The sequence below is a fragment of the Octodon degus genome, unplaced genomic scaffold (genome assembly GCF_000260255.1).
Source record: "Octodon degus isolate 3935 unplaced genomic scaffold, OctDeg1.0 scaffold00055, whole genome shotgun sequence".
Taxonomy (NCBI): domain Eukaryota; kingdom Metazoa; phylum Chordata; class Mammalia; order Rodentia; family Octodontidae; genus Octodon; species Octodon degus.
The window spans coordinates 12915804-12923767 of record NW_004524631.1 but is presented as its reverse complement, the minus strand read 5'-3'; positions in this window follow the sequence as shown (position 1 = coordinate 12923767).

The window sequence follows — 7964 nt, the reverse complement described above, 5'->3', positions numbered from 1 at the left end:
TCCAGTAGACTGGAGCCCTAAGTGGAACACAATCGGGGAAAAGGAAAATTGGTCTCTCTCTCTTCCTTTTGGAACTGAGATATACTCTTCTGTCCTTGGACATCAGAACTCCAGGCTCTTTGCCCTTTGGGTCCTAACACTTAAGCAGTGCCTCTTACTCTGGGTTCTCACTGCTTCAAACTTGGATTGAAGTGTGCTACTACTGGCACCCATGAATTTCGAGCTTGTACATAGTTATAGGCTTCTCAGCCTTATTAGGACAGTTATATGAACTAATTGCTCTAATAAGTCTCCTGCCAAAGTTCTAGATATCTATAGCCTATTTGTTCTGTCTCTCTAGAGATCCCTAACGAGTAGAACAAGGTGATTGTTCTACTTCCCTAAAATTGATATGGTAAGGGAGCAAGTAGCCAAAACAACTCTGCAAGAGAATGGACATTACTAATTTTAAAACTCACTGTAGAATAAAAGTAATCAAGAGAGCATGGTATTAACAAAGACCTAGAGACCTAGGTCAATAGGACAGAATATAGAACTCCAAATAGACCCACATAACTACAGAAAATATATCTGCTTTTACTTCCCTAACTATCAAAGAAAGAAGTACAATAAGCAAAGACAGGGAGCTGGCTAGAAGAAAACTTGTGTTGCTGGATTTCAGTGAGAAATATTAATATGGACTTATGTTTAGTTTTAAATCAATGCAGATTGCTAGCTAAAAAATAAAAAATAATGACTTTTTGTGTAAAAACAATGTGTATTCCATGGTTGGCATCAGTTAGAATATACACAGAGATTTCCTAGCATTGTGACATTTGTAGCAGTGATAGCCCATTAGCAATGAACATACCTAGTGTTAACAGCTTGTCATTTTGTTTTGTTTTTCACTGAGGATTGAACAGCCTGGTTTTTGTTGTTGTTTGTTTTGCACCAAGCTATATTTCCAGCCCTTGTTTTACTTTTTATTTTGAGACAGGGTCTTGCTAAGTCAGTAAATTTGTCAAGCCGGACTTGAACTTGGGATCTTCCTGCCTCAGCCTCCCAGAATGCTGGGATGATAGACATTGTACCTCCATACTTGGCTAAGAGTTCAGTTTATAAATGGCATTTTTCAGCAAAGGGAATGATACCTCCATGGAGAAATAAGTAGCTGATTCTAGGTCTGGGATAGGGAGAATGCAAGATAAGCTGGGCTATTATATAGCTCAGAAACTAAGGAAGCATGTCCTGTCCAATAAAAAGATGGAGGCACGTGAAAAGGACATAGAGCCAAACTGAAAGATCTAACAGTGGCTGTAGAGAGCCCTTTCTGGTCTTCGTCTCTGTCTAGGAAGTTTATATTTGTAATCCCGTGGATAAATTACTGGAGTTTTGTCAAGTTAATTTTAATCTACCACTTTCAGTGCAACCTATAGTGAGAATATAGACACTAAAGCATTTTTGTAGTTGTAGGGAGCTAAGGGGTCCTAAGTCTAGCCACAATAATGGCTATCAGGAACAAAGGCCTTATTCAGGACGCCTTATTCAGGACCAAACTCAGCTTTTATTTACTTGTGAAGAGGGAAGCAGCTTGAGGATGAATGATTGAGAGTGGCAGGAAGCATCTGAGGGCCAGGATCTGGGTTAGGTGGGCGGCCTGCATTCACTTCTGCAATATGTGAAGAGATGGTTATGCAGAAAGAATAATTTGCATTATATGATTGAGACAGTATCTAGTACTTTGCTTTAGTTCTGATGTATAATCTTTCAAGCTCCAGGAAGGCAGAGCCTCTATCTGGAGGCTTGAATCCAGGGGACAGTGTGGAACATTGGCTGTTTTGTTTCTTCTGGCTCACTCTAGGGGGTAGCAGGTGGGATTTTTGAGGAAATATACCTACCTTTAAAGACTACCAGCAGCACCTTGGCTACACCAATATGCCTTGCTTAAAGCCAATTGAAGAGTTAGGGAAAAGTTCTAGCCAGCTCGGCACATATCAATACAAGAAAATAGGGTCAGGCTCAGCCAAAATGGAGATGATTGCTCTTCTTTCTAAGAGAGTTGCCCAGGTGGTCCTCCACAAATGGCCAAAACTATAAAAATTTGTGTTACATGATAAATAATACTGGATTATAAAATAAATAATAAAATGTCTATTCACCTACTTTAATATAGATGAATGAATAAATAAATGGGGGATAAAGGACAAGTCTTACTTACAGAATAATCCCAATTAACAAATGTGAAATCATTAAGTAAAATTGAAAAAAAAATCAAGATCTGAATAAAACAGGGGCTGGCACAGTAGAATAAGTGCTTCCCAGGCAAAAACAAGGGTCTGAGTTCAATCCCTGGTTCTGCCAAAAATAAATAAATAAATAAATAAATAAAATAAATAAACCTTTAAAAAATAAACAAAACAGCAATAGTTGCTAAAGACAAGCTCCACTGAAGGATGTCAAAACTACTGTGAAAACTTTAAGGAGGACCAGGTTACTCACACAAATTCAAAGTAAGTCCCCTGTTTTAGTTTCTTTTTTTTAATGTCTTTAGGACAGGGTCTTCAGGGTCTAAGTCCCTTCTTTTAGTGTCTTTTTTATGTATTTAGGACAGGGTCTACAGGGTCTTAGAATCAATAAGCTGATTCTAAGATTGGAATAAAATATGTGGAGAAGGTCTCACTAAGCAGATCAGACTCACAGTGATTCTCCTGTCTTCAGCCTCCCAAACACTGAGATTATAGCCATGCCCAGTCTCAGTCAAGTCTCAGCTTGCCCTGGGGGCGGGGCCTGCGCAGCATGCTGGGGGCCGAATCTTGGCCGCTGCACTCTGCCTAAGCAGGTGCTTTAGTCTGCTGAACTATGAGGCTGGCCTTTGTTTTAGGTTCTTGAGAAAGGATCTTTTTATGTTGTTGAGGCTGACTTCACACTCATGAGCTCCATGGATCTTCCTGCCTCAGCCTCCTGAAAAATCTGAGACTGCAGAAGCACATCACTGTACACAGCTCCCCTTGTGGTAGTTTTAGCATATGACTAAAAACTCTTTGATACTCTTCCATCCAAAACCTGGAGCTTAATTCCATTACCTTTTGGTATGAACAGGACTTACTTCCAATGAAAAGTATGCAAATAAAGGCTGGGCTGTAGCTTAGCATTCATGAAATCCTGGCTTCCTTCCCTAGTACTATAAAAACTAAAAAAATAAAATAAAAAATAAGGGAAATTGTAATTTTACATTAGAGAAATTTAGAAGACAACATCAGGACAAAGTGAGGAAGTTAACATCACTAGTAAATCATGTTGATTGTAATGGGTCAATTGAATTTTGTGCTGTAACTATGGAAAACTATTAGGTTCCTTTATGCTTCCTATTATCTACTCTCAGAAATGTGTCCTCACCTTCAGTTCAAGGCTGTTGAGTAACGAGTAACTGAGTAACTGTCTTCCTCCCCTCTCTAATCTAATTCCTATAATCATAGTGAGCTTAGGATGTATCTTGTAAAAATGGCTTGCTCAACAAGCCCCCACATGGGCAAATTGTAAAAGACACCTTAGTCATGTGACATTCCTTTCAAAAGCCCCTTGCTTCCCAGGCTAGGGGCTGATCAGTCTTCTGCTGAGTGAGAAATGACTGGCTGCCCTGAGCTCAGTGATAAAGGCTCTTATAAATTCCAATCTGGCTTCTGATCTGGTTCCTATTCTGAGTGACCCATGACATTGATATCATCTAGCTCCTGAAATAATGCAATGGGAAGGGCACATAATCTTATAAAAATTGTTCTCCAAATCCATAGCCTTAATCTGTTTATAATAATATATCAGAAAAACTTAAAGTAAGAGACATTCTACAATATACATGATTTTTTTTCTTTAAAAATGTGAAGGTCATAGAGGAAAAATAAAGCAAAACAACTGTCACAGGTTGAGAAACACAACTGAGAGCAATGTGATAACCTGGATTATGTCCTGGAACAGGGAAAGGTCAGGGTATAATAAAGGATCAACCTTACTAAAGATTTGTCACTTTTCCTCTGGCTCCTAGAAAGTAACTTCTAAGCTCTTTGGAATGTCTTATCTTACACAGGTCTTTGTTTACCTAGAGAATTTGAGCCATGCATTATCAGGGTAACTCTGCAGGGGCTAGAGACTAAGGTCAGTGATGCAGGCTCTCAGTCATGTCTATGTGAGCAAAAAAAGTTCTGGACACCAAGCCTCAGATAAGCTTCCTAGCTGGCAATGTTTACATGCATGACAACACATGACTGTTAGTAAAAATAAGCATCATCTGCATGATCCCTAGGACAGTACAACTGACAGTTTCATACCTGGCCTCTCCTAAACTCTTCCCTATATACCTTTTACTTCTTGCAAATTTCAGTCTGTATCCTTTATTTGTCCTGTGAGTCTTGGAAAGGATGGTCATGGGAGTCTCCCCAACTTGCAGTCAATAATGAAATGACTGGGAAAATTTTGATAAATTCTGTATTTCATTAATATTTTTATTAATTTTTATACAAGCTACTGGGATTATATGTAATGTTAACATCAGGATGTGGAGGACCACCTGAGTAACTCTCCTTGAAAGAGCAGTTTTCTCCATTTTGGCTGAGCCTGACTCTATTTCCATGTATTGATGTGTACAAAGCTGGCTAGGAGTTTTCCTTATTGCTTCAATTGGCTTTAAGCAATGTACGTAAGTCAAGCTGAGGTGCTGGTGGTAGTCTTTGAAGATGGCACAAGTTTCCCCCAAAACCCCCACCTTTTCATTCCTAAGGTGGAATGAAATGCCAATGCTCCATGCTGTCAGCTAGGAGGAGCTCCAGACAAAGGCTATGACTTCTTGGGCCTTGAAAGATTACACATCAGAGCTGAAGTACCCACCCCAAAAGATTAGATACTACCCCAATTGTGTAATGAAGATTACTCTCTGCATATCCTTCTCTCTGCATATTGCAGAGATAAATACAGGCCTCTTATATAGCCCAGCACACAGTACTCACCTACTTCCTGCCGTTCTCATAGTCATTCACCATTGAGCCACTCCTCCTTCATGACTGAATAAAACCTGGGTTCGGCCCTGGGTCAAGGCCTTTGTTCTGGTTATCCATCACTATAGCTGGATTTAGAATGCCTAGGCTCCCCATAACTATAAATATGCTTTAGTGTCTTTATTCTCATCATGAGTTGCATTGGAAATGGTAGATTGGAATTAACTAGAAGGGATTCCAAAAACTTATCAATGGGATTACAAAAATGAACTTCATGGTTCAAGCTAGTGGAAGTAACAAATGAGTTTTGCAAGTTTATGGGATAGAAGATGAACATACAGAAGCCAGATATATTTCTATTACTAAGGAATTAGGGGAAATTGAAATTTAAAAAAATACCTCTTAAAATAGCATAGACATATGAAATGTTTAGAGATTGATTTGGTAAAATAGGTCTAAATCTTTAACACTAGAAAACTGTAAACTGGGCCATGGTTGTGCAAGCTTGTCATCCCAACACCCTTGGAGGTTCAGGTAGGAGGTTTGTAAGTTTTTCTGCCTAGCCTGGGCAACTCAGTGACTTAAGACCTGATTTCAAAAATAAAATAAAATAAAATAAAATAAGGGTTGGCAAAGAAGCTCAATGCAAATGATATTGATACAACCTCCAGTACCACAAAAAAAAGAGAATAAAACAAGAATAAAACACTTCCTAGAGAAATATTTAAATAAGTGGAAGAATTCCCTGTTAGTGGATATGGAAATTCAGTACTATTTTCTGATCTTTTTATATATTTTATTAGTACATTTACAGCACACAATGATACATTCTTTGTGGGGAACTGATAATGTACACAACACATCTCAATTTATTTTTCATCACCTTTTACACCATTTCTCCTCCCTCCCTTCATATCTGGATCATTTCCCATTTGAGAAAGACCTGTCTCCCTCCTCCCTATTATCCACCTCTTATTTTCCTCTTTATTTGTGTTTTGGGCTTCTCATGTAAGAGAAACCACGTGATATTTAAGCTTGTGTGTCTGATTTATTTCACTTAACATTACAATCTCAAGATACATCCATTTTCCTACCAATGACTTCAGTTTATCCTTTGTAGCAGGATGTATCACAATCTCAGATTCAGAGTTATGTTACAAAGATAGAGTGATAAAACCAGCATGGTACTGGCATGAATACACAGTATTACTAAAATATCAATTCTTTCCATATAGACCTATAGATTCAGTTCAATCTGAATCAAAATTTTAGAAGGCTTTTTATAATAATCAATAAGCTGATTGTAAGATTGGAATAAGATATGTGGAGAGGCAAAAGACCCAGAACAATTAAAACTATTAAAAAGAAAAAATTAGAGGATTTATACTATCTAACATTATAGTTTATTACAAATCTGTAGTAATAAGTAATGCTACAGCAATACAGAAGCTAGAGTAATACTGACAAGGATAGACACCAGGAGCAGATCGGACTCTTGGATACCTGTCGGGGGTTTAATGAGGGCAAAATAAAGAAACAAAAGTTCAAAGTACAGGAGAACTGGAAGGAGACTTATCTCTAGTGAACAAACTTGCTAACCTCTATGATCAACTAATTTTTATTAGACAGCAAGAAGCACTGGATGATGGGGTCATGTGTCATTCATGACATGGTTAAAGGAGATTTTGAAAAGTAAGGAACAGGTGAAAATTCAAAAGATGTGAAAGTTTAAAGGGGAATAGTCCCTCTACACCTGGAAGCCTACATAAATTAATAGGGAACTAGTTTGTTTTCTATTGTCCTCAGCAGATGTTATTAGTACCCTGGGAACCCTGCGGTCAGTATCTTGGTCCCCAATCAATTATTTCCCAGCCTGGTCCTCACCAGGTACAGCCATTTCAAGACAAAGGTAGTACAGAAATAATTACAGTCAATTGAGTTTTTATAGAAGTGTCAAGTTAATTCAGTGTTTTATCTTTTTCAACAAATTGTGCTGGAAGGGATAGGGATATGGCTCAATGGTATAGAGCTTACCTAGCATACTCAAGGGTGTTTGTTCTCCAGCACCACCACAACAAAGAAATGATGCAGGAACAATCTGGGTGTCCATATGGAAAAGTAATCTAAATACTTAAGAAAAGAATTACATCATATACAAAATTAAACAGAAATGTATCTATCATAGAACCAAATGTAACCACTAATAATATAAAACTTCTAAAAGCATAAGATATACCTTTTAAAAAAGTATTTGGTTGTTACAGGGTCTCACAATGCAGGTTGGACTCGTGGTGATCCTCCTGTTTTCAGCCTCTCCAACGCTGGGATTACAGGTGTGCACCACCACACTTGGACTGTGGCCAGCTCAGCTTGCCCTGGGGGTGGGGCTGGTGTGGGATGTCGTGCTGGGGATCAAACCAGAGTCCCTGTGCTTGCCTAAGCAGGTGCTTTAGATCACTGAGCTATCTCGCCGGCTGTCCTCAATAAGATATATTTTAATAACTTTGGGTTTTACAAAAATTTCTCAACTATCACACACACACACACACACACACACACACAAACCATACAAGAAAGTTGTAGGTATACTAGTGGCCAAGTATATGAAAAAAATACTCAACATCATTAATTATTGGGAAATGTAAGTCAAAACCACAACAAAATATCTCACTTCAGAGTGGCTACAATAAAAGACAAGAAATGGCAAATACTGGCAAGGATACAAAGAAAAGGGAACTCATATACTATTGAATTGTTATTAGTATAGCTATTATCAAAAGTACTGAGAAAAAATACTATGGCGGTATCTCAAAAAATTAAAACCAAGACCACCATGTGATCCAGTAATCCACTGCTGAATATCCAAAGAAACGAATTCAGTGTATCTAAAAATTTATATATTCCAATGTTTAATACAGCACTACTCACAACTGTTAAGATATGGAATCAACCAAGTTGTCCATCAACAGATTAATGGATTTTTTTTTGTATTTAGTACAG